The sequence below is a fragment of the Sylvia atricapilla genome, chromosome Z (genome assembly GCF_009819655.1).
Source record: "Sylvia atricapilla isolate bSylAtr1 chromosome Z, bSylAtr1.pri, whole genome shotgun sequence".
Classification (NCBI taxonomy): domain Eukaryota; kingdom Metazoa; phylum Chordata; class Aves; order Passeriformes; family Sylviidae; genus Sylvia; species Sylvia atricapilla.
In genome coordinates, this window is record NC_089174.1 from 25948301 (window position 1) to 25975636 (window position 27336).

A 27336-nucleotide genomic window follows, 5' to 3' on the forward strand; every position below is an offset into this window, starting at 1 on the left:
TGTCTGTCATTCTGGGGCCTCTCCCTGCGTCCAGAAAGTTCCAGGGAAGGCATCGAGTGATTGGGCAGGATCCAGGCTTCCCCTCCTATTGTGTTCTGTATGGTTGTTGCACATGTCTATTATGTTAAGAGCCACACCCTTACTGTATCCCATTGGTCCCTGACTGAACCCTCCCCTATGTTACACCCCCTGTTAAATGTTACAGCACAGAGGGGTTCTTGGTCTCTCTGAGGCTGGTGTCCTGAGGTGAGGACTTCATGTCTGGAGCCTCCAATAAACTCGATTGGATACACCACTGGAGAGTCTCTCCTTTCATTTCCTTTGCCACAGCCGCACTGCACTCCTGATAAGCCAAGAACCGCTGTGGTGCCAGGGCTGGCCGGACAGACGACACAGGCACCGCCACATCACAGTACTGCTTGTACTTTGAATTGAGAAGGCACAGTATTGAACATAGCAAGAACTAAGAATGACTGGGGTTTCACATGATGAGCACAGGTCTGGAACCTATGTTTATTCTTCTTACTTCTGTATTTACATCCATTATCCTCAGCTCAAAATTGTAGACAATTGTTTGTAAATTAATAATGCCTCAGAGTGTCTGCAACACCCAATTCTTCTTTGACTCTTTTAACCAAATTCAGGTTTGTTTATTTGTTTTTGATTTTGGAAAAAAAGCAGCAGAGGGACAGTCAATTAAGTTTTATTATACATTTATTGTGCTCTTACCTGTTATAAACACAGAGATTGATGGTGAAAAAGCAGTAAACTCTTTTTAATTTTGAAAGGCTATCACTTTTTCCAGTGTTTGTCTCGGTCATGTTCTATTTTTCTTCCTTGGTTGTTTTCTCAGAAACACGGTGTTTTCCTGTGCTTTCTGCTTTAAAAAAAAAAAAAAAAATCCAAAAAAATTCTTCTCTATTCAAGTTTGAAGCACATCTACTTGAAAAGAAGCAAATTGGCCCGAAGAGTTTTTCTGTCTGTGATAGCTTGACAGGAGAAACCATTACAGTTGCTCTCTGAAATATCTCTCCTCATGTCCCATGACCACTCCCAAACTTAAAAAAATCTAGATTTCCCATGCACACAAACCAAATATAGTGAGAACAAATTATAAATAAGCACCACACACTGCTAGTCTTCTTATTTTGTTATCAAAGAATACTACTTTCCAAAAACTCAGCTGAATATACCCAGACTAGCATTTTTAGGTTGAGGAAACGGGAGAGAGAATGTGTTAAAAAAACTAGTGAGTTTTTGGATGGAAAATAAAAAATTAATTAGCTATGGAAAACCTAATCAGAGGAGGATGAAAAAGAGGGAAATTCTGTAAAAGCATATTCTTTGTCTAAAAGTATGGTTTGACAGACAAACTCTTTAGTCATTTAAAAACTATGTTCAGCCAGTTAAAATACAGGTAAAACACTCTGAGAAGTACTCTGGATCATTGTTATGTGTGACCTAGGCTCAAATCTCTTCAGAAAGTAGCAGCAACATGAATAATTTAAAAGCACGAAGGAATGGAAAAGGAGGACACACAGAGACTTCACTTTTGATACCAAGAGATGTATTCATAAATCATTGCTGCTTTACAAATATAGTTCATACCTACATCAAAACAGGTTGCCAGGTCTTGGTCCCAACTAGTTTTACCTTGCACTTGCCCAATTTTTTTCAGTTTGTTTTAAAAACAGACAGTTCTTTCAGAAAAACAAATCTGCTGTCTTTGTTCTGCCTTTGATTTTGACTGTCACAAGCATTATTTCACATTTACCATTACCTGTGTTTGTTACACCTTTGTAATCTGATAATCTGTTTCCTTTTTCTCTAATGGCTTACAGACCAACACCCAAATCCATCTATCTTTCATGATGTCTCTTTCCCTGCTGAAATTTAACTTTTTTTGCTGTTTTCTGAAAAGCATGAATAGTAGAGGGTTCTTCCTCTCCCCACCCACTTTTAGAGATTTCTTTACTCACCTCCTGACACACAGCTCATTAGCCTGTGGTATATGTCCAATTTCCGCACTGGTTGGCTGTCACAGAAGGAAATGGATATTTACTTCCAAGGAGCAGATACTCCTCGTTCTTTGCCTTTAATAAAACTGTAACCTTAGTCATGGTCATTGTCAAAATACTTAGATTCACTCCCAGTTTTGCTAACAATGAAGTTAAACTGATATTAACTTAGTTAAAGGTGCACATTTTCTGTCTGTTGTGATATTTTTAAAATACCACAGAAACCATTCTTTTGCTCAAAGTTAGAACATGCTTTGAATGACAACATAAGTGCTTGAGTTTACCTCAGGTTTACCTCAGTGGTAAAACTAAACTGCATATTTCAAGGTTGAATTGCTGCAGAACACTCACTGTACATCAGACAATTCTTATTCCACAAAGCTTGACGCAGAAGCATCTCCAGATAAGGCACCTATCAAAAAGTTAATCCTGTTCTGTACTCTCATCACTTGGGATGAGAGAAAAAAATCTTGCAAAGTGTTTCAGCTTGGAATTTCTTACTTGTCTTATGTCATGAACTGGTATATTTAATCTGGTGGATACTTTAATCAATATTTTCCTAGAGAGATACTAGGTTTGTTCATTCTCTTGCAGATGTCTATGACAAGCACAAAAATACAATGTAGGCAAAATTCAGGCAGCATAAGAAAATAAGAATAAGAAAAACTAAGCAAATATGCAAGACAGAGGAGAAACTAATTATGTCCAGGATTAAATTTTTTAAACATAAATACATGATGGCCTTAAAACTACAGAGAAGCTTAAAAACAAAAAAAAAAACAAACTACAAAAAGCAGAGAAAGAAATCATAAGGGTGTATATGTCAGATTTTTATTGTATTATTTTATTGCATTTGCTTCAATACTTCTCTGAAAATATCAATCAATATTTTATTTAACACAATATCCACTGAAAAGGTGGTAGACAAAGCAGCATCAAAGTTCTGGGACCATTGTTCGAACAGTGCTATTAATCTTTTTAAATGCACCTGTACATATGGAATGGTCGACATTATAGGTTAGGCTATGGATGCAGTTTTGTTGGTGCATTGGAAACAATGCACATTTGATCACTTTAATAAATATATATAATATATTAATATAATATAAGATATATATAAATTGACACTTGAACATTAAAAGCAAACATATCAAAAGAAGTGTCCCAGATGAAAATTCTCAATAACTGTAGAGCTTTATTGGAAAATAAGGGACAGGTAACCGAAGAAGAAAACCAAGAAGAGAATAGACATCATGGTGTCTTCTCCAAAAGGAAAACTGGTGATTCACAAGTGGACTTAGTATAAACACCCTCCTACATTTGTACATCACTACTTGTTCCTGATGATGAGTACAGACTTTCAGCAAAAGAAACTGTTTCTGTCCCTTGAGCTTCTGCTAACACTGTTCTAGTCATCCGGGTAGAGGTGAAAGGCAGAGGTACAAGTCATCCTCAGAAGTGGGTGGATAACTTAGAACAGAGATAATCTAGGGGAAAAAAATCAGAAGTAGACTTATTAAGCCCTACTTGTCAAAAATTAGTGAATACATTTAGCTGAGTCAGAGTTTACTTGATATATTCCTGGAGACAGGAACAATATGGTATCTAACAAAAAAAGGGAGGAAGATCTTACAAATTTAATACTGAGCTACTATTTTTAAAAGAAAGTTTCTTCAACCTGTATTTCTTTGTGCTTCTCTTCCACCAGTAACTTCACAGCTAAATATTTCGCTGTGTTATTATTATTAACCCTTGTTAATGAGGTGCTACTTACATGCATTGAAATATCTGTATAGGATGATGATATAACCAGAAGCTTGTATTATGTTAGAAAAAGGACAAATTCAAATAGTGTCAATAAATACTCATCACTCTTGTGCAAAACTGCAATGTGAAACTGAATGTTAATATAAAGCAAGTGTTGAAATGCAATACAGTTGTGCCCGAGACCTTCACGAAGTGCAGAACTGTTTATATATATTAACAGATGCAAAAATAGGAATAGTTTGATGAAACTGTCATGCACTTCATAGAGAAAATGCTGGAAAAACATCAAAACATGAAAAAACCAGCATGAAAATTTGTCCTTTTTTAAAAATACTCTAAATAAACTAGATAAATAAATAGGAATGAACTGAGAGTTTCCAGCTCTCTTGCTTTCTTCTGATACATTGGTGTACTCCATAAGTCCTTGCTTATACAGTTTATACCAACTGTCATCATGCAGCACCTACAGGATGGCCAGGGTCTCAGGCCCAGCCAGGACGGGTTTAGGAGAGGTAGGTCATGTTTGACCAACCTGATCTCCTTTTATGACCAGGTGACCCACCTGGTGGATGTAGGAAGGGCTGTGGATGTTGTCTATTTGGACATCAAAAGGCTTTTGACATTGTCTCCCACAGCACTCTCCTGGAAAAGCTGGCAGCTCATGGCTTGGACAGGAGCACTCTTTACTGGGTTAGGAATTGGCTGGATGGCTGAACCCAGAGAGTGGTGGGGAATGGTGCTGCATCCAGCTGGGGACAGTCACCAGTGGTGTCCCTCAGGGGTCTGTGCTGGGACCAGCTCTGTTCAATGTCTTTATTGATGACATGGATTAGGGTACTGAGTTTTTCATTAGTCAATTTGCAGATGACACTAAGCTGGGAGCATGTGGTGATCTGTTGGAAGGTAGGAGGGCTCTGCAGAGAGACCTGCAATGGTTGGATGGATGGGCAAAGTCGAATGAGATAAAGGTTAATAAGTCCAAGTGCCAAGTCCTGCATTTTGGCCACAAGAATCCCCTGCAGCACTACAGGCTAGGACAGAGTGGTTGGACAGTGCCCAGGCAGAAAGGGGGTACTGACTGACAGCAGCTGAACCTGAGGCAGCAGTGTGCTCACATGGCCAAGAAGGCCAATGGCATCCTGGCCTGGATCAGGAATGGTGTGGCCAGCAGGAGCAGGGAGGTCATTCTCCCCCTGTCCTGGGCACTGGTGAGGCCACACCTCGAGTGCTGTGTCCAGCTCTGGGCCCTAAGTTTGGAAGGACGATGAGACACTTGAGCACTCCCAGAGGAGGCAACGGGGCTGGTGAGGGGCTGGAACACAAACCCTGTGAGGAACAACTGAGGGAGCTGGGGGTGTTTAGCCTGGAGAAAAGGAGACTCAGAGCTGACCTTAACACTTTCTACAACTGTCTGAAAGCAGGCTGCAGTCGGGTGGGGGCTGGTCTCTTTCTCCAGGCAGCACCTGACAGAATGAGAGGACACAGGCTCAGGCTGCACCAAGAGAAATATAGGTTGGATATTAGGAAGAAGCTTTTCACAGAAAAAGTGATTAAATACTGCAATAGTCTGCCCAGGGAGATGGTGGAGTCACCGCCCCTGGATGTGTTTAAAAAGAGACTAGATGTGGAACTCGGTGCCATGATCTAGTTGAGGTGTTAGGGTGGGGTTGATGCTGGTTAGGGCTCAATGATCTTGAAGGTCTCTTCCAACCTACACATTCTGTGATCCTGTAATACAGCTTTTGCATTGAATGCTTTTTAATTTGTGTCCCACAATTTGATGACAGGTGTATTCACTGCAAGGTTCTCTTTTAAGAGAAGTTCAATACTCTGGTATATTTCAGTTACTTAGACACTTCATATACATGGAATATGAATGTTTTCATGTAATCATCTATTTATAAACCAAAATTCTAATGACTTTAATTGATGGCGGGATAAAGAAAGCTAAAACTTCCTTCAATTATTGAGTAAAACTGACAATGGCCAATACCTCAGAGGGTTGTGTGGCCCTTCAGAGGGATCTGAGTTTGGAAGAGTGGGCCTTCTGAAATCCAGCAAGGGCAAATGAAGGGTTCTGCTCCTGGGGAGGAACAACCTCAGGCACTGGTATAGGCTGGAGGTTGACCTCCTGGAGACCAACTCTGTGCAGAAGGACCCAGGGATCCATGAGCCAGCAGTGTGAGCCTGCAGCCAAGCAGGCCCATGGTATCCCAGATTGCATTTGTAAGGATGTTGCCAGCAGATCAAGGGAGGTGATCATGACCCTCAGCCCTCAGCTGAAATGCTGTGTCCAGTTCTGGGCTCCTCAGCAGAAGAGAGATACAGAGCTGCTGGAGTAGGTCCAGCAGGGACTTATTAAGTTGATGAAAATTCTGGAGCGTCCCTCTTTTAAGATAAGAGGCTAAGCTGAGGGATAAGCTGAGGGAGCTAGGCCTGTTTAGCCTCAAGAAGAGAGAACTGAGAAGGGCTCTCATCAATGTCGATGAGTATTTGAAGAGAGGTAGTCAAGAGGATGTATCCAGGCTCTGCGTGGTGGTGCCAAGCAAGGAAGTGGGGCAATGGGCAGGCATTGAGGCACAGGAAGTTCCACCTGAACATGAGGAAGAACTTCTTCCTGTGAGAATGACTGAGCATTGGAATAGATTGCCCAGAAATGCTGTGGATTCTCCCTCACTGGAGACATTCAAGAACCACCTGGGAGGGTCTTGTTGGACTGGAAGGTTGGGCCAGATGGCCCTCTGTGGTTCCTTCCAACCTGATCAGTTCTGTGATTCTGTGGACCCAGATAAATCTCAAGAGAACTGAGTAATTTACAAGTCAGTGTTTAAAAAACATATCCAAACAAATTTTCAGTAGATCAGCACAGAGTGACTGAAATATTGCTATTACTTGTTGCTCCTAGATTTCTTTGCTATGTGTTCAAGAATGTGAACTTCTAACTGCTTATCTCAGCAGAATTACTGTTCAACACTGCAGGTTATTGAAGAAGGTTAGCTACAAATTTAGAGGTCTGCTAAGTCTACAATTTCTGTGGAACACATGAATGAGCATATTGAAAATGTGGCCTGCAAGTTTTTTGAAAACATTTAACAGAAAGGTTTTTTTTTCCTTTGACAACACTCTTTGTTAGTAGCAAGTGTTTTGTTTTCTGAGAGAAATCTAACAAGTCCTGCTGAAAGGTGGTTTGTAAATACATGTTTTTCCTTGACATTTATTTGAGTCAAACACTAGGGTTTTTCAATTTTTTTTCTTTTTCCTCAGCATCAGTGAGCTCATCCACATAATCTTGGTGTCTAGTACTCTACATACAATACACTAGCACAAAGAAAATTACAATTACTCTAAGAAAAGTCTGGATACTGGTCAAAAGTATTATTTTTGGTTTCTTCTAAAATAGCAACTTTTGACAAGTGTTCACAATGTCAAGAGCTTTTGCAGAGAACAAAAATCTTGGAAAGTGTCAGAATTCACAGGACAACTGATGTACCTGCAGGATCATACTTCTAGAAATTAAGAGATATAAGCAAAAGATAAACCATTAAAATAATTAAAAGAGTCTGACAAGACAAAAAATTGATTCTGCTACATCTTGTGTCATTGAATAGTACTGCACTGCATCAGCATGTACCAGACAACATAGTCTAATAAAAAAATCTCCATATAAAAAGTTAGTATCTTTGCTTTATGAGCTATATTTCACACACACCGGGTAACAACTGAAATTGAAGCATATCAGAAACTATACCAAAATTATTTTTATTTTTTAGATTCTAGTCATTAGCTTTTTTTACATTTCATTCCTCTCAAACAGAAGTGTATAACAATGTTACACAGTACTGTTTCTCCTAAGCAGCAAAATATCCTTCAGGTAATACACTGCAAAACTAGTACTGATCTTTGAAATTACTCACAGAGTTCAGTTCTAAAGTACTGTTATTTCTGGCTATTCCACCTACTGGGAAAACATCTTATGTCATTTATGGCACATTACACTAGAAATACTGAATGCCTAGTCATCGCTCCTACCTGCATGCCTTTACCTATGATTCATAAAAAAAAGTAAATGCTTCAATTTTCCTAAACAATCATTACAAGCGTGCATGCACTGAGAAACCAGAAACACAAACCAGAAAAAAAAAAAAAAAAAAAAAAAAAAAAAAAAAAGACAATTTTAAAAAAATACAGTCCAAGCAATGAACGCTGAACACTGAACGCTGACAGTGTGATGAATCTTAAAATCACCCACTGTGTTCTGGTTTTGTAAGCACAGATGAGGGCATTTAATGTAACCAAAGACATAAAAAATCAACACATTATGCAAATTCAATAACAAATGTAAAAGGATAAATTAGCGAACAACTATTCAATTCTTACTGTGACTAATTCCTGTAGACAGTGCCACAGTAAATGAACCTGAACTTGTTCTGGTTGACTGCAGTGTTCTGTTGAAACAATTCCATTTGGTTTGTTTGCCGTTTATGTAGATCAGTGAAGTAGATAGCATCTGTTTAATGAGCTCCCACTTCATTACAGAGCTGCACTACTTACTGAGCCATTCTTATTAAGCATGCAGTCTACGTAATCTGGTGTTGTTTTAAAGCAAATACTAATTTATGATTGCCTGTTACATTAGGCCATTGAAAATTGTACTTACACTGGCTTACATGTGCAGAATACTAATGGCTTTATTATGGATTGTAGTGATGTTCAATGCTTACAGTCTGTGAACATAAAATCCAGTCTTAAGCATATTGGCTGAACAATGCACACAGTGCAAAAAAGAAAAGGCATAAAATACATTCACTTGGAAAACATACAAATTACATTTTCCATAGCCATCAGATATAGAAATGTAGGGGATAATCAGAAACATTTCAGTGATACTATGCTGCCAGTATAGGTAGTTGAATCATAACAGAATTATTCACCAAAATCTGGTGATTGTTCTTTAATTGATATCACAATGATAGGTAACCCGATCCTTCACTGAATAAAAAGATGACAAAATCTTCAGGTATATTACAGTTGTGAGAGGTACCACTGGTCATCTCCAGATCATGTAAAAACTGCAGATTACAGCTGTAAATGTGAACAAAGAAGTGATAAATAAAACCTCTATTATAGTTCAGACCTGGCCAAATTTCACCTTCAGATCAGCTCTATAGAACTAGAATAGGCATCCTTGTGCAATAGACAATTTATTTCAGAACAGTCCAGTGGATACCTTTTCTAACATTTTAGCAACAAAAGTTTCTCTATACATTAAAAACACTCACGTGTTCCATAACACACTGCAAGGCAGTAAATAATTGCATAGTCCTCTACTCTACTCACACAGTCCCTACCACTCTGACTTGAAAAAGAATTCTTTCCTAAAACACTAATTTTTTTTAAGAGGCTATGTCAGTGTTTGTCTCCTCAGAATAACTAGCTCTGGAGTGTACAAGAGCCATTGCTATTATTAGAGAGAAGGAAGAAGTTCAAGTGATCTGCAGATCATCCATTAAGTCGTACTGGCCACAAAATGCCTAACTTTTCTTTTACATGGAAATATTGAAAAACAAGAATTGTTGACCTAAACTTCAGACCAGAAACCTAACCAATGACATCCTGGAGAAAAACTGAGAAATTTAGACTCTGAAATGGGATTAAGCTGCTTAACAACACAGGCATGAAATCCCAGTGGAGAAAAATCCTCTTGGACAAAACAGCAACACCTAAAAACCATCACAAAGTAAAATAGAAGCAATACTGTAAAAACATTCACCTGAAAGTCATAGTGAAAGCTTATGAAAACAAAACAGGTTCAAACTGGTCTCATAGAAAAGTAATCAGGCTAGGAAAAACTTAACAGAAAGCACCAAAAAAATCATTCCAGAAAAATGCATAAGAAATTATATATTAGAAAAAAAATTGTCAGAAGACAATGATGGATTTCAGAAACTTACAAAGAGGAAAGGCAGCTATAAACAGCCAAAGTGACATTTCAGAAAACCAAAAGATTCCTCAATAACAATATTCATCACAAATGATGTTAAGCAGATATTTACCCTCAACATTTCTTCCAGTCAATAATGATAAGATATTATCAAAAGCTGAAGAGTTTACAATATTTGTGTTTCAAATTCAATCCCTAACTATTAAACTAGTATGCTATCGAGTTCACAATACTACACATAGAAATGTGTGATTATCTTCTTAAATGTGTGCAATATTCTACTTACTTCCTTCAGAGCAAAGCACAGGGTGAAAAACACATGACAGCAGCCCTTTAAGTTGCAACAACAGGCAAGTATTTTCTAACCACCCATGTGGAGTCAGTGTATTGAATGACATTAAAACGTTGACCAGTAAAAGTGATAGAATAAGAACTGAGGCAAAAGTCCTGCGTATATATAGCACAGAGCAGCAACAAGGACAGTGGATACACATCCAGTAAACTACTGTTCCTCTATGAGAACACTAACACCAGACAGAACCACTGCAGCTCTTCTGTCTCCCTTTACAACACTAGCTCAATCCACACCACTGAGATGTCCCTGCACTGCCTGCTGAAGTTTTTCATGAGTTCCAGAAGTTCATGAATCTCTCAGTTTATCAGGACCAAGTCTCAGTGGCTCTCTTTACCTCTAAGCTGGTAACCATGGGCCTCCACCAGAAGATGAGCAATCAAGTATTTCACCACGGGCAAACCTTTAAACCATAGTAATTAAAGATTTTGTGGAACAAAGAAGCCTCACCATAAAACAAAGTTCTAGAGTTTTAGCAATTTCTTTGCCCTTTTAAATCAAATAACAGTTTCTTTATTTTTTTCCGAAGTGTGAGTAGTTCACTTTGACCTAACCAAACCCCTGCAGATCCTCTGTGCATTTAAGAAATGAAAAGCACTGAAAACCAGGTCATCCCTCTATAAAGCTGTACTAAGGCAAAAGGCTCTGACTAGAATGCATTTTTTTGTGTCACTGCTTCATGGTTTCTGTTCTCAAACTATGATAAGATGCAAAGGTTTTCACAAAATTATCCAGTTTGATCTTTTTTTTTTCTTCACAGAATTCAAGAGTTTTTGATTTGGACCAAAAACTTTAACTTGTCACAGTTTTGAAACCACTTATATATTTCTAGTTGTCTTACTTCCATTCTTGGTGCTTGGGAGGTTTTGACGAAGTGCAGCAATTTGTCTGTACAAAGCTTATATCTGACCATAAAGAAATAAGTTTAAAATTATTTCCAAATTCTGAGTAAATGAGCCCTGAAAATAATGATTAGAAGCAGGAATCAGTTAAAAGACTCAGCAGTATCTGTAGCACTGCTATAAAAGAGTTTGTTAGAGCACAACAATACACTTGAATGCAGTGGATGTCTGGAAGAGCAGACGATGGACCAGAGGCAGGTTTATTTCTAATTGCCAGTTCTGGAATACATTAAATACTTTTCTGTTCTTAACATAAATGAAAGCCACTTAGGAAACTGTTCAATACAAATTTAAGTACTAAGCTTCATACAGAAGGAAGACTAGCTATAAATACCTTTTATGAAGAAGCAAAAAATATTTTATGTTGTTCTGACCACGCCAAGAAGATATTTACAGTACAAATGCTCAGTTAGACCAGACACCTGAAGAATGAACATGCACTGCCAAGAAAGTTCCTCAATCATAGTTTCAAACACTGATGGGGACAAAACATATGGTCCAATGACCCTTGTGGACAGCTGGTAGGCTAATGGAAACTACAGATCTGAATACCTATCCACTCATCTACTCAGTAAGGGGTAATATTCTTCTTGACTTAAAATGCCACATGCCACAGGCATCCCAACATCAAATTTAGCAGCAAGCACAAAGAAATGTAAAGGAGTTCTTAACATATGGAGGGTTTGAAAAATAAATCTATCAAATTTTAAGCATCAGATATTGAATGATGCCGACAAAGTCATCAGGTATCTCATCAGGCAGTTAAAATGAGAAGACAAGGAAATTCCTTTGAATTGCTGCTGTCCTTTACAAAATACATACATCCACAGAACAAGAGATATTGGTGACATACTTTCATCTTTTTTCACTTTTCATATTTCTGTAGAGAAGCATCAAAGTAGTGTTAAAAGACCCTTTGGTGTGGCCAGGGGGTGATGTTGACAGATGCACAAACAAAGTGAGAGCAAAGTTTTCGTTTGTACTTTGCAGAACTGCTTCAGGAAAAGGAGTAAGTTGACATAATTTTTCCATCATTCAGGAAAGAACTGACTGGAATGGAAGCTGAATATATCTTTCTACCTAAGGGAAAAACTTTGTAGATAGGGAGAACACTTACATTTTATGGCTTACTCTTTAATTTTGTATTGCCACAACAGTCCTCATAAACCATGCATGCAATTCTTGTTTCGGTGACCACCACCCCATAACTTCTTATAGACACTAAAAAGCAAAATGAGTGTAAGACTCTTAGTATAAAAGATCCATTTTCCTCTTCTCTCGTCACATCATTCTACTGCAAAATATTAAATTAATTATATCACCAAGTTTAGGATTTCTTTTCCTGGTAGAGGGTTTTGAAGTATCCACAAAAGACTATAGATTAATCAAATATAGTATCTTCAGTCATATCTGCAAACCCCTTTAATACAGAAAGACATTTTCAAACACTGAGAGGCACAAAAATCATCTCTGCTCCTGGAAAAATACTATTATTCGGTAATTAATATTCCATTAATGTAAGGCTACGGTTGCTCTCAATTCCCTCAGCAGGAATCTTTGCAGGTCTCTCATGTTCAGAGACACTCTTCTGTGTATTAGCCCTGTTCCTGATACAGCAAATAATCAGATGTCCCTTTCCTTATTAAGGAAAGCAAGCAAATTAATGTAAGAGATGGATATTTCTAATAATTTATTGTAAAATGTGATTAAATTGTTTGTTAAAATAAATAACGTAAAAACCACACCTTAAGAAAAGACTTCAAAGAAGGTGCAGCCTCAGTGTAGATTTACAAATACACTGAACTAATACACCCAGAGTGACAGAGGCTGAAAGCCTGGAATACTGCTAATTTTGCTTAAAACAAACAAACAAATAAATAAATAATTAAATAAATATTTTTGTTTGCCTATAAAGCAGTGACTTCATTATCCATTTCAGATGATCCAATAGAATGAGAATTCAGCCTGCAACAAGGTTTAAGACAGAAGAGAAAATTAATAACCGCCAGAAAACAATGCAGATTTTTTTTTTTTTTTCAGGAAAACAGTCCAATATGTATCCTACTGTGAAACCTCCTAGTAAAACAGTCACATCCTAAGACCTGCAATGCATTTGGCCACTGCCTGACTGACTCAAAATATACCAGGTCTAACAAACTTTCTCAGCAGGAGGTTCAAGAGCAGTTGCATTAATATTCTGAGCATGTAGAACATTTATTTTTGTATTTTATTTTTGTGAAAAAGAGATACTGAATCTGTAGGAAAAAAAAATGGTTAAAAAGTGGTGGATTTTACTTTTCTTTTAAAAATTATGTTTGGTTATTTGCTGCTATCCTTTAACTACTACTTAAGTTGCTGGATTTGGCAATGGAAGGAGACAGAAGAGAAAAGAGTGTCTGGTATGCCTTCTGCTTTCAGGAAAGGCCACTTAGTAAGCACTCAGAGGTAACTGACCCAGCCAGAGAATTCAGAAAAAAAAGAAAGTGACAAGCAAAATTAATTTGAGATGAAAGCTGCTGAATAACTTACCATGGAAAATTGACAACCAAATACATCATTTCACAAGAACTTCCCAAGACAAGTCAACAGTCATGTCACTGCACATATTTAGAATTATAGTTCTCTTGATTATGCTGCATGAGATATCTGAAGTGGTTAACCGAGCAGAAGAAATGCTAAAAAAAATCAGAATCAACATTTTCCACAACAATTTCAAAACAACTGGAAATATGTCAGTATTGCTATACTAAGATATTGGGACAAAGTAGAGGCAAAAAATTGCGTGTATTCAGAGTTCAAAGAGTTCAGCCACATTGAATACAAGGTTCATATCGCTACCTATTTTACATAAAAAAAGAAAACTGGAGTATCTAGTTTATGCCACAATGTAACTCTGACTGTTATACCAAACCAGTATTAAAAACTACTTGCAATCATAAAATCATACAAAAAAATCACAAACTAAATAATTCATACTACACATTCTGTTGCTTTGAAAACACGTATTTTTAATGTGAAACAATTTTTCTGTGTAATGTCAAATAATGTATGGATTGTGAGGCATAAAATTAGATTATATCTCTCAAGTTCCTAACATAAAAGTAGGTGTTTCAAATGGCAAAAAGCAGAGTGTTTTTTAGGGTAGTCTATCCTTTTGATTCTTTTGAATTTAAACAAAAAATTATCAATACTTTCTCTAGACATTGAAATTTTGACAAAAGTTACACATTTTTAATGTAAACCTTTCTATTCAACATTTGTCAATAACGCAAGGTCAAAGGAGACCAGAAACACACATGACACAGTAACATTTTTAATTACACAGCGTGCTATATATAAATTATGAATAGATGATTAAAATTTAAACTTGCCTGCTTGTTTGTCTTTTTTGTGTGTTCTTCCACCTACGATTGCAGAAGTTAACCACTTATTTGGACACCCAAGAGAAGGGACCGAGCATGCATTAGCTGTCTGTATTTTCAAAAGGACATTGCACTTTGTCATCATATTTTAAGAGTTATCAGTGACAAATATACAGAAACAAATTGGTTAACACTTCTGCCTAGCAAGGCATGAACTGTGGTAAAAATATTCATCTGCATATGACTGCTAGCAAGATTTTCTTTTGGATGTTATTTATTAGTAGCACATATTCTCACATGAAAGTGCTCAGTGAAATCTTCCAAAAGCTCTGTAATTATTTCAGGTTTACTCCAAAAAAAAGCTGTGTTCCAAAGGTTTTCAGTAGCTCCTGCATGGAAGACATTCAGTAATATAAGGAGTCAACTCCTTGCAGCTCAGTTCCAATTCATCCTAACATTGAACCTAATCTCAGATCTTCATTCTCTATATAAAAAGAACAATTCTAGACCCTAAACCTGATCAGCTTCTCAATACAGAAACAGAACAAAACAAATATTAGCAAAATGAAGTGCCTCTGGCTTTGAATTACAATTCTGTCATAGCAGGGTGAAAATGATAGCCTCCTTAAGCTCCAACAAAGCAGATTTGTGATGCTACACAGTTCCAGAGCCCACATTATCCATGAGTGCAGTATCTTTTAATTCTCCACGCACCTGCTGAATATACCAAATTTTTGGCCCCAAATGCCCTAAAATAAGGTCAGCTACAAGCTTCAAAACATAAGACAAAACACAGCATACGACTTCTAGAAGTGTGGCCACAAATAGGCATTTCTGCCCCTCGCAATCCCCACCCTACAATGCAGCTTTGTGCCACAGTGATGGCACTTTGATTAGCAAGCCTCTGATAAGTGGGAGCACAGTAGTCTGCAAGCATCATTTGCCATTTTTCCCTCAGCTGCACAGACATGCTGAAATAATGACCCTGGCAACATGTTAGAAAGACTTCAGTAAGCAAATAATTTAATTACATCCTTTTCTCAGGGAGTTTATATTGTACGACCCCTGACCTTTTATATTGCTGTACGTAAACTCAGCATGGGATTCACACTTCCCATTCCTGTCACAGAATCTCTCCATCTTGTACCATTTAATATAGTGTGCTCCAGGTGTTCTGTGGTGAATGAATAGTTATATTACTACCTGTCAGACACAATCACACTCTATTCATCATCCGTGGCTGGCCACGTGAAGCCCTGCTTCCAGCAGGCTCCCTCTCTATTTCCTTGTTCAAACGTCTGCAGTGCTTTCGGCCCATCTGTCAAGCCTGTCATTTAGAGGGAAAACAGTATCAGCGCTTTAAATATATGGAGTTCTCTATTGAAACAGTGCTGTGATTGAACTGTCAGCATTCCCAGTACCACAGACAGTAAATTCATGACTGGTCAGAGCTCCATTTAGGTTGTTATTATCACACTGACCTTGCTGGGTCATACTGAGAGATTTTTCCCTTTGCAGTTAGGTCTATAAATAGTGCAATTAACCTTTCAAGAACTACAAAATGTTCTTGGTTCTCCCCCTCCACAAATGTACTTGCTGTTTGCAGCATTTATAATAATGAAGGGAGAAAAAATAATTCAACAGGAAAGAGCATTTTTTTCTCCTGAAGTGTATACCAAGTGTCAGTGAAAAACAAACAAATACTGTAATACCCCTAGTGCCTTTCCCAGGCAGGACTTGCATGGTTATCATCAGGAGCCTTACTCCAAGTTCATCTTTCCTGATCTCAAGCCTAATGCCTCTGAGTGTCCTTACTCTGAATTACACTCCTGTCCAGAATAATCATGAAAATTACAGACGTTTTATGCATGTCATACATTTGTTATATTTTCATTTTATTTTATTTTTGTGTAAAAAGACAAATTTTTTTATTATAAATATGAATGTGAAACAAAACTCTGAACTAATATAATTTTTGAAAGTCAAAAAACTACTTCTTAGGCATACTTGCTCCTGGTGGTTTTGCAAAAGTACCACTCAAAAAGTACCATGGTGCAGAAAAAATCTCAGTGTGTCAGCGTTTATATTTCAAAAATCTCCTTTGGGAACAATTGACAAGAAGAGTTTTGCATGAACCACTGATAATAAAATCATAGAAACATAGAATGTCTTGGGTTGGAAAAGACCTTAAAGATAATTTTGTTCCAATGCCCTTGCCATGGCCAGGGGCACCTGCCACTAGACCAGGTTGTCCAAGCCCATCCAACCTGGCTTTGAACACTTCCAGGAATAGGGCATCCACAGCCTCCCTGGGCAGCCTGTTCACCACCTTCACAGTAAACAATTTCTTCCTAATATCTAACCTAAAGTTATGCATTTTCAGTTTGGATCCATTTCCTCTTGTCCTGCCACTACATGATCATGAAATGAGTGCAGCTGATAGAATAATCTCTGTGTAACTTAGGAGTCACTTATTAACTAGTATCTCTTTAGAACTTAAAACACTTGAAATAGTGTTGGCTTTCATTTATTTCTTCTTTAAAAAATACACCAACCTAACAGTAAGCTCATGTGCTCCAACCTTGGGCAAAATATCAAAAATTCCTCTGGATTTTGAACAATACAGTACACTGGTAGTGAATGTACGCCTGAGACCAAGTCTAAGTTTATGTCTTTAACCACAGCATTTTTCAGCAGTTAGACTGTGATCTTGGGACTGCATACTCATTATGCAGCATTTAAGAATCTCTCCAGCTGTACAGAACTAGCAAAACTGGGGAAGAGAAAGTGTAAATGCTCATGAAGTAAATATAAACAGGTTAAGAGAAAAATCAAAGGGGTTAATTTAAGGCACCAGGGGAATAGAGCAATGTGGGGAAGAATATAACCCAGCTGCCTCCTTCAGTCTAAGAACAAGGTTCCAATTTGAGCACAACAGCACTGTCTCAGCAGGCTTACTGGGTTAACGCTTAGGGCTCTGACCCTGATTACATTTTTAGATGTGGACATGGTCACTGTTCTTCTCTGGGAAAATAACTGGAATTCTGTGATTGCAGCCAAAGCTGCATAACCAAGCTAGCTAACCCTAGGTACCTATAAGGTTTCCAGTATTATTAATATAGAAATAAACATTCAGAAAATTATTCACAATATTTTTCGTGGGTTTTGTTTATTTTTTAATACACAATCTATTTTTGCTCACCAGAATTAGCCTAGGTAATTTTGAAAATCCAGGTAATACTTTCAATCAATCAATATCAGCTCAGCTGGACGTTTCAGTGGAAAGCCCCTTCCCCAAGTAAGTATTATACAAGGCTGCAAAGAACATCATGCTGCAAACACACAAGAATCACCAAGGACAAGTAGAAGGCTTACACAAGCTAGATTATTTAGTATATGAATGTGGAAATACAGCAGAGAAAAAGACAAAAAGGTATTTCTAAACCAACAGTCTTCTTATCAGAGACAGGGAGTGAAATTAATTATGTAGCTTCAACCAGCCTGAATATTTTGGGCTCTGAAAAAAAAGATACAGTAACATAGATCCTTCCCTGTATTGTTAGCAGTTTCTTGAATGTTTGCTTCTTTAGATTTCTCCACCATGAATGCAAATGTCACAGTTTATTATAGATACTTAATAAGTATAATTAAGAAATAATTTAATTTAATTTCTTCTTTCTTGGAGAGAGTCATGAAACAAAGACACATAGAACTATGCCCTTGCTACTGTTTTTAGCTTTTTCAATGGATATTTCAGGATATGTCTGCCCTCAATCTGAAGGCAAAAGCTTTCACTTATTATTATAAAGGCTGAATAAGTTTAAGTCTCATCTCATTAACTGTCATATTACCAGGCTTTATGCCATACCATTCAAGTTTCACTGAGCATTTAGAATTGCTTAATTATGTACAGTAAAAACAGTCTGCTGAGACTTTGCCTTTCAGATTAATATGGAGGCAAAAGGACAGAGGTCATCTCCATGACTCACTCTTGCTTGCCACTGTATTAACTCATAATGACAGAGGCCTTTTGTTAGTGCCAAAAATGTAATAAGCATTTGAAAATAAAATGTTTACATCAAAAAGAGAGATACTTTGATTTTGCAGATGAACAATTTTTTCACTCCTTCCCTTCTTCTTGTGTTGGTGTTAAGCTGCATAAAACATTCCTTATAAATTATACCACCCCTTGTTAATGACACTATTCTAACATTGCTTGTCATTATTAAACCAACTACATGCTTTTCATGCCCAGATTTCAATAGCTATTTTTTTGTGCAAAATTTGGGAAAACCATATAGGTTACAGAGACCTGGTCATTGCTCACGTTTTCTCTAAGCCACCCTATTTTGTTCTATATTTAAACAAACACATGTATAAATCCCAGTTGTGTGGTCTGCAATCTGGATATGCTGTCATCTATAGTGAAAATGATAGTCCTTTCTGTGAGTTTATGACACATTCCTACCAAGAGCTCCTCATTCTGTCACATCCGTCTCTCCTGACGCACAGTTCCTAAAGATTTTAGATATCAAGCATATGCACATAGATATGCAGCTCACATTCACACATAAGTGCCCCTACAAATGGATTGTACTGCTTGTACTGCTTATCTCTGCTTTCCAATGTAAAAATCAGAATGAGCATTTTCTCAAAAAATAAAAGCTTTGTTTCTCTCTTAATCCCTTCCAGAGCTATATCCTGCAAGTGGAAGCAAGATGCCAATAAGGTTAATCAGTAAGTATGCTACATTCTCAGAAAATAAATGAGACAGATTATCATTCTTCATCCAGCAATTTCATATGCTTTCTTCAGAAAGAACAATAACCATTTGTGTAACAAAGAAAGAAATCCTGGCACTCTTATTTAAATAATCTCTCCTTATTCACAAAGATATGCCTCTATGCTTAAAGAAAAAAAATGTGTTCTTGTAAACGAAAGCATGTATTCCCTAAACATCCTAGGAAAACATCCAGTGTTTTTCTGAAGTTTGGAGAAAGTAACCTTCTTTAAATATGTGTTGGATTTTCTATTTTTCCAATTGCATTACTCAGTTTAACAAATTCCCATATTTTTCCTCACTTTAGTTTTAGACAAACACAGCTATGACACAAGAAATATACTTCAGTATGCATTTATTTTGTTTTGTCAGAAAGTAATTTTGAAAGACTTGTCACCTTGTCAGAGAAGAATAAACATAATGCTTTTAGTTGTAATTACTATTAGCTTTAAGAGTCTGACTAGAAAACGATAGTTCAACAGCTTTGCTTTTCCACACATATCTGCCTGGCATTATTTTTACAACATAATCCAGCTTTTCTTGCACTTACCCTCAACTGGAAACACTGGAAAGTCTTCTGAAATGATGGAAAGATCTAACATTGCTATATCATCATGACACTGTGCCACAAATTACAGTATCCCTGCATCACAATTTTGGAAGGCTATCCACAACCTGCCACTGAACAAAGGTTATCTGAAAACTTCTAACTTATGAAAACTTCTAACCATCACTGTCAAAATAAATTTGGCCTCAGTACACTCCCAGTGATTATTTACAGCCCTCTCCAGCCCACAAATGCAACCACCTCTTACAGAAGTACTGATGCTTTGTTTCATTGTCTTGGTGCTCACTGGACTTGTAATTGCTACATTTCCCCCATTGAATCATCACTATCAAAATGACACAAACCTTTAAGACTCACAGGAGTGAAAAGTGCAAGCAGTGCAAACAGGTATTAAAGACTAAAGGAGACAATTTCAGTGAAGTCTAATGTAAGAAACTGACTAATTGAGGCAATTGACAGAAAGGCATTAGTAGCTTTAACCTCCTAACTGAGTTCATTCAACCATTAGGCAACCAAGAATTCTTTTCTAACATTTAGAATATATTGTAGCTACAAATGTAATTCAGGTATAAACTGAAAAGAAGGAAATGATTGATTTATGAACTACTACAAGAAGATTGCTGGTACCTCCCTCTTTTTAAAGGCTGAAAGAACATCTTCCAAAAGGTCCTGACTGGAAAGGTAGGATTCTAAAAGAAAGACCAAATACAATATCAGGTAGAAAATCCTGGCAGTTTCAATATTTGTCTTCTGTGCTTCACAAGGGACAAGTTAGAGCTGCAAAGATTATTCTTTTCATTCCCTTCATGCAGCAACAGTTTGTGAAATAAAGGGCAGTGAGGGCCACCAAGTTGATTAGAGGAATGGAACACGTATTCTTTGTTGAAAGGCTATGAGAATTGGGATGGTTCAGAAGGGTCTGGAATGAACTAATTGCTCCATTTGAGTAGCTGAAGGGAGCCTACAAGAAAACTAAGAGAGACTTTTTACAAGGGCATGTAGTAACAGGACAAAGAGGAATGGCTTTAAATTGAAAGAGAGTAGACTTAGATTAGATATGAGGAATAAATTCCTTACTGTGGCACTGGTGAATTACAGGAACAGGTTGCCCAGAGAAGGTCTGGGGGCCCATCCTGGTGGGATATTGGTCCTTGTGGACCATTCTTCTGGTCTTCCAACCTGTGGAGATTGTTCAAGGCCAAGCTGGATGGAGCTTTGAGCAACCTGATCTAGCGAAGTATGTCCCTGCTCTTGGTAGGACAGATGGAACAGGATCATCTCCAGCATCTATCCCAACCCACGTTATTCCAGGATTTTATGATGATAGGACAGTTTGTGGTATCTTCCCTACCCTTTAAAACATTTTGACCAGGACACGACAGGCCTTCTGATCATATTTGACCTGAACAGCCTCAAAGCTGCAGATGTCCCTAAAGAGCTTTTTGAGAACAATTTCCCAAGCAAAACCAGATAATACATGCAGAAAGAACATAAGTACAAAGGAGAAGAGAAGCCAAGTGTCTATAGGCTTAAGAAAGCTAGTTGGAGGAAAAAATTGCCCTGAATCAACAGATCCAAATTATACCATAATAAAATCAAGATCAGAGTAATTAGAACAAACAAATACATGTTAATTGAACTTCTTACGCCTCTGATGCAATTAAAAGTCTTTTTGTTAACAAACTGGAATTAATATCATTCAAGATTTATGAAGGGAAACACATCAGTTGCTCTTTGGTACTTTCCTTCACAAAAGACTCCAATCTCTTCAGTCGGGCCCCAGGGAAGAGCAAAACAACTGGAGTTTCCTCCTCCATAGAAAAGTACCTAACCACTGAAGAAAGTAAACTGTGAGGTTTGAACTGCAGGCCTGGAAGCAAGACCTACATTACAGCAAACACAATCTCATTACTGGAAAGAGAATTTGCACCCACAAATGCATATGGATGTATCTGCTGTGCCACTGGAAGTACCATTAGTGATTTTAATAACCTTGTGAGTAATAACTGTCATTATCACTTTGTAATATGTAACAGTTTTTTTACCATTTTGGTGAACTAACTTTTCCTCTTTTTTTAATTCATTATAATTAGTATCTATTCCCTTTCAGATGTTGATTATTTTCTCTCTTTCCTAGAAATTAGGAGGGTTTTGTTTCTTACTCTTCTAGACTATTTGCCACTGTAGACCTACTCTATAGTGACAGCACAAGTTTGCTTTTTACCCCATTATTTCTACCCCCAATAACTCAGTGCACACACAAGATCCGGCTCACGTAACCTGGATTCGTGTAATCAGAATTAAATAAAAGCATTCAATATGTTTGAAAGTATAAGAGCAAAAAGAATCCATGTTAAATCAAATTACGCTGGATAAAGGACTCCATATGTAGAATGAGTAGAATACTACTCATATTACAAAAGATAGAATTAATATGCAAATTAAGTAAGTAACCTGTCTGTCCTTTGAAGCCATTAATGACAAGATTTCCAGTGGTTTAGAAAATATAGATACCAAAATAGAAGGACTAGAGGCCGTTTCTGAAGCATGGAAGATGCCTTTACAGAAATGTTTTCTAATAAATGAGGAGACTCATTGAGAGCAGGCAAGCATGGAGTGATCAAAAGAGTTAAGCACTCTTTCAATAAGCTAATAAATAGGAGAAAAGGGGCTACTCACCTCTTATGCCATGATGGTCTAGGATCTCTGTAAGATAAAAAATTTGCACATTAGGAGATTTTCTCTTTTAAAGAGATATTAGAGGCATTGTGGTGTCTGCTCAACATTTCCATGACCAGTGCAAACAGAAAGTCCATATGATCTTTGAAAAAACTTTTTTAAAGAAAGCCCAAAGTGAAAGATGTCTATCATCTGTAGAAGAAAAATTTAAGCAATTTATTTCAATTAACTTGTTCTGCTAAATGATTTTATCTCCACAGGAAGGACAGGATCTATCAACTAAAAAACTCTAATTTCAATCACAGAATATCCCAATCAGCATTACTAAAATTGACTAAATTCTGAGGGGTGAGAATGCTTAACAAAATTAAATCCATTGAACTCAAAGTGAGATAAAACTAACTGCTGTCTTTATTTAAAAACTCTAAAAATTGTTCTCTAGGTTCATGAAACACTGTAATAAATCTCCAAGACAGAACCACAGAATATTCTGAGTTGGAAGAGACCCACAAAGATCATCAAGTCCATCTCTCAGGTTTATGGCCCACATGGGGGTGATAAACAGCTTTGACATTATTATGCTCTAATTAACTGAACTATTCCTAGTAGCTGACTCCTGTGACTGTACTTCATGGAGAACTTTCCACAGATACCAATTCTATTTCCACCATTAAACTGATGACCTCTCCTCAGTTTTAAGGTGTGAGGTCAAGTCACGGTCAGAAAACTTTTGTATGGATCTTCCTTTGGCCTGCACACCCACAGTGTTTGAGATATCAGATTGTATATCTTAAGTCATTGTTACCTTTAAGCCAAATTATGTATTTTATCAAATGAGTATTTAGTATAGAGGCATGTGTTTCAAATAGAGAAGCCACTTAAACTCTGTATTGTCAATTATATTTCCCATTCTTCTGAGCTTCTTGGTTCCTTCCCATTCTGCATTCTCACCAGAAGTTACATTTCAAGAGGTGGAGTCACTGTGATGGAGCAAAGCAGGTGAGAGGACAGAAACAGAAAACACAAGCTCTCAGTGTCTCTCCGTGCCCTATTAGTATGTAATATGAAGGGTATCCATTAAGCCAGAAGAATTACTTCACAAATATATGGCCTGCAAACCATGTGGTTTTTTTGAACAAGAACTAATATGACAGTGCGGGGTCTCTGTTTTCTCAGTTACACCTCATTTACAGAAAAGAATGGAAACTAGCAATGGTGAAGAAATTATCATTTCTCTTGGTTCAGTAAGAACGAGTGAAGTACCAAAAGAATGAGGAGCAGAGCAACAGGGTCTAGGAAGTGGGTAACAGAGGGTCATAATTTTTAGCTTTCAAGTTCTTAGTGAAATTTTATGTTCCTGAAGTACTCATGCTACCCTAACAGCCATATGAATTTACTTTCATGTTATTCCCATATTTTTTCCTAGTAGTGTTAACTGGCAAAATGCTAGCATAAATGGATGTCTCTTGAAGCACATTTAAGGATTCAATCTCATCTGCCGAATCTTAAGACCCTGCAAAAAATGATCAATAACTTAATTGCAAGCCATTTGCAGTTTAATGAAGTCATACTCAGAGCTTGACTTCTGTAAATCACTATTAAATACAGATGTTTCACATGTACTGACTGCATTATTTACAGAACCTTGGTTTTCAAACACTAAAAGTCAGATATACCATGCTTCATATTATGCAGTTTGAACCCACTGGAGGATTTCGCAAACAATGGCAGTAGACAATTTAAGAAAGAATACTTGAAGTTGACCCATTAATTGAAATAATTTGAGGGCACATTCTATATTGCTTCTCACTAAGAAAAAAGAAAAAACACTAGCCAAAACACAGAGGAAATTGACAACTGAAAAAAAATGAACACAATCTTGAAAATCTCCCACATACAAACACTTTTTCCTGGGAAAGAATTCAATTGTTTTAGTTGAGGTAGAACATACATATTATTGTCAAGTTTTTCTAAAAGAATTCTTTCATAAATACAGCCAGGTGTTAATTCATCAGTTTGAAAGGCATGCATAACTCAGCTGAGACCTGCCAGAACCACATGAATATAGCACCTTTGTGACCAGCAAAAATCAGACCCAAAATCCACCACACCGTATTGTCATACGTTTCTCATGTCAACCTTAGTCAGCTTTCCCAGAAAATGTGTTAAATGGAATTTTAAATGTATTTTGTAAGGTTTTTGCTCACTTTCTGCCACCAAGCAGAAATGACAGCTTAGAGGCTCACACACTCCTACAATGTCCGCTACTATGTTTTTGCTAGAGGGTCTTGCTCTGTTTCCATTTTGCTATGCTAAATATGCCCCATTTCGGTCACCACAACACACCAGAACAAATCTTTCCTCACCGTGAATTTAAGAATGAGTCCCTTTTCCAACTGTCATGGGTCTTGTCCAACAAAAGGATTTTTCTTACAGTCAAGCTACTGCTACTAGATTCAGAATATTGGAGGTTCTTCAGAATGGACTGCTATAGCACTGAAAAGCTCTGTAACTGGCCAGGAGGGGTCTACATGGCTTTGCTGCTATCACACTGCCAGTTCCACTCATTGCACTTGCCTAAAAATATTTACATTTCAATTTATTTGGATTCTCTCATACATTTGGGAAAATGATCACTTTTTTTCTGTTCCTCTTTTTTCATATGATAAAAGCAGTCTTTACAGGCATCATCACCTTTTTACCCTTCAGGATTTACATCAAGGTGTCATAGTTTCCTAATATCTACAGCTGTTTTAGCTATCATTAAACCAGTTATTTAGTTTAGATTATTTCATTACTGTGGAGACACAAAGTCCTTAATTTTTATTCAAAACACTCAGATTTCAATGTTCAATTCTATTCCAGTCAAAATTTAAAGTTTTCTGCAGTCATTAGGGAGTTTAGGGTAGAAGATTAAAAAATTCCAAAATGTTTCTCAATACTTCTCTCTGATTTAGTAGGAACTGAATTTTACAGCAGTTTAGAAGCAATGTCACCCAATACATTTCAGTGAAGTTACCTGTTTTTCTCCTCTGCACTTCAACAGTAGTTATATTCTTTTCCAGCCTTTCTGTATACACAGCTCCATTCTCAATCGTGCTATAAAACAGTTGACTTTTGCCAATTAGGCAATTTTTCAAGCTTCAACATCCTTTCCTAAAAAGAGCGTTCCTGCACTCTAGATAGACCCAAGCTGAAATTATCTCTTTTGTTTCATTACGTTTCCAAAGTCACAACCTTTTATAGATCTTCATTTCAATTACCAGTTGCATTGTGTGTTAAAAAAATTGTATTGATGTATTACACAGGTATGATGACTTAAAATGGTAATGTTTACCCTTTGTATCAGAAGTGATTACACTACATCCACACATCCATGTCCTTGTTTACTTTGTCAGGTCAATCCCAACACTAGAAAGATCACAAAATAGTTAAGAGGGTACTACTAAGCCACAAAAATGGATGAGCTGCTTTGCTTTAGAAACATTTTCACAGAAAGCAAGCCTGAAAAACAAAGTTAGACATGATGTTTGTTGTTTTCTTCAAAGGAATTTTAGCACTTGAAAGAAGATGGTTACTAGGAGTACTTAATACTGTTTACTGTAATCATAGTCACTTTTATGAGAGGAAAGTAGCAAAATAATAACAACTCATTTTAGCAAAGGAAATTTCAGACGAGCAATAGATTGCAGCCTGTGGGAGGAAAATACATCACAAATTCAGATGTTATTTAAAAATGAGATAGTAGTGACACTTCAGGTAGAAAGCAAGCTATAGTAGGGGAAAAGAAGTATAGAAGAAAAAAATAGTAGCAAATAAAATCAATTGTCTATGAGATTTTCAGAAAAACTGACATTAAAAAAATCATCCTTTTCCCTGAACAGAGCTCTAGAAAATGCTTCTGACCTGTAAGACGTGTTCAGATTAAAGAAAAACAATGAAATGACAAATAAATGTCAAGGCCAAGTTGGGTGAAAATGTTGATCTGCTGGAGGACAGGAAAACTCTACAGAGGGATCTGGATAGGATGGGCTGAGGCTGTTTGGATGAGGATCAACAAGGTCTTTGGGCATCAGGTTCTGCCTTTGGGCCTTAACAAGCCCAGGCAGGGCTACTGAGACAGAGTGCCTGGAACTAATTGTCAGCAGCTGAACACGAGCCAGCATGTGCCTCGGTGGCCAGGAAGATTGCCTCTATCAGCAATGGTGTGACCAGCAGGACCAGGGCAGTGACCAAACCCCTGTACTGGGCACTGCTGACACCCTGAGTCCTGTGTTCAGTTTGGGGCCCTCTCTTCAAAAAAGACATTGAGATGCTGGAATATGTCCAGAAAAGGGCGATGAAGGGTCTGGGAGCATAAGTCCTGTGAGGAGCACCTGAGGGAGCTGGGAGCATTTATCTTGGAGAAAAGAAGGCTCAGTGAGAACCTTTTCACTCTCTACAACTGCCTGAAAGAAGGTGGTTTCAAGATGGCAGTTGGTCTCTTCTACCAAGAAACAAGAGACAGGACAAGAGGAAATTACCTCAGATTGTGCCAGAGGAGGATTAGTTAGGGTATTACAAAAAAAAAATCTTCTCCAAAGGAGTTCTCAAGCATACTAACAGGCTGTCCAGGGAAGCAGTGAAGATACCTTCCTTGGAGATATTAAGAAAATTTAAATATGGTATACAGAGGCATCAACTAATGCTGGACTTGGTAGTGTTAGACCAATGGTTGGACTCAATGATTTGAGGGACTTTTCCAACTTGAATGATTGATTCTAAAGCATGATTAAGAAATAAAAACAATAGGAATGGCTGTTGTGAGAGAAAAGAGTAGAAGAGATTTGATGTAACTCTCTTTTGCAAAATGCAATTGCAAGAAAGAACTTTGCCAAGTTTGAGACAAAGTGTAAGGTTTAATAGCAGTAGAGGAGATTAGATGAGTTACGAAGAAACATGTCCAGCGGAAAGCACAGAGAAGAACG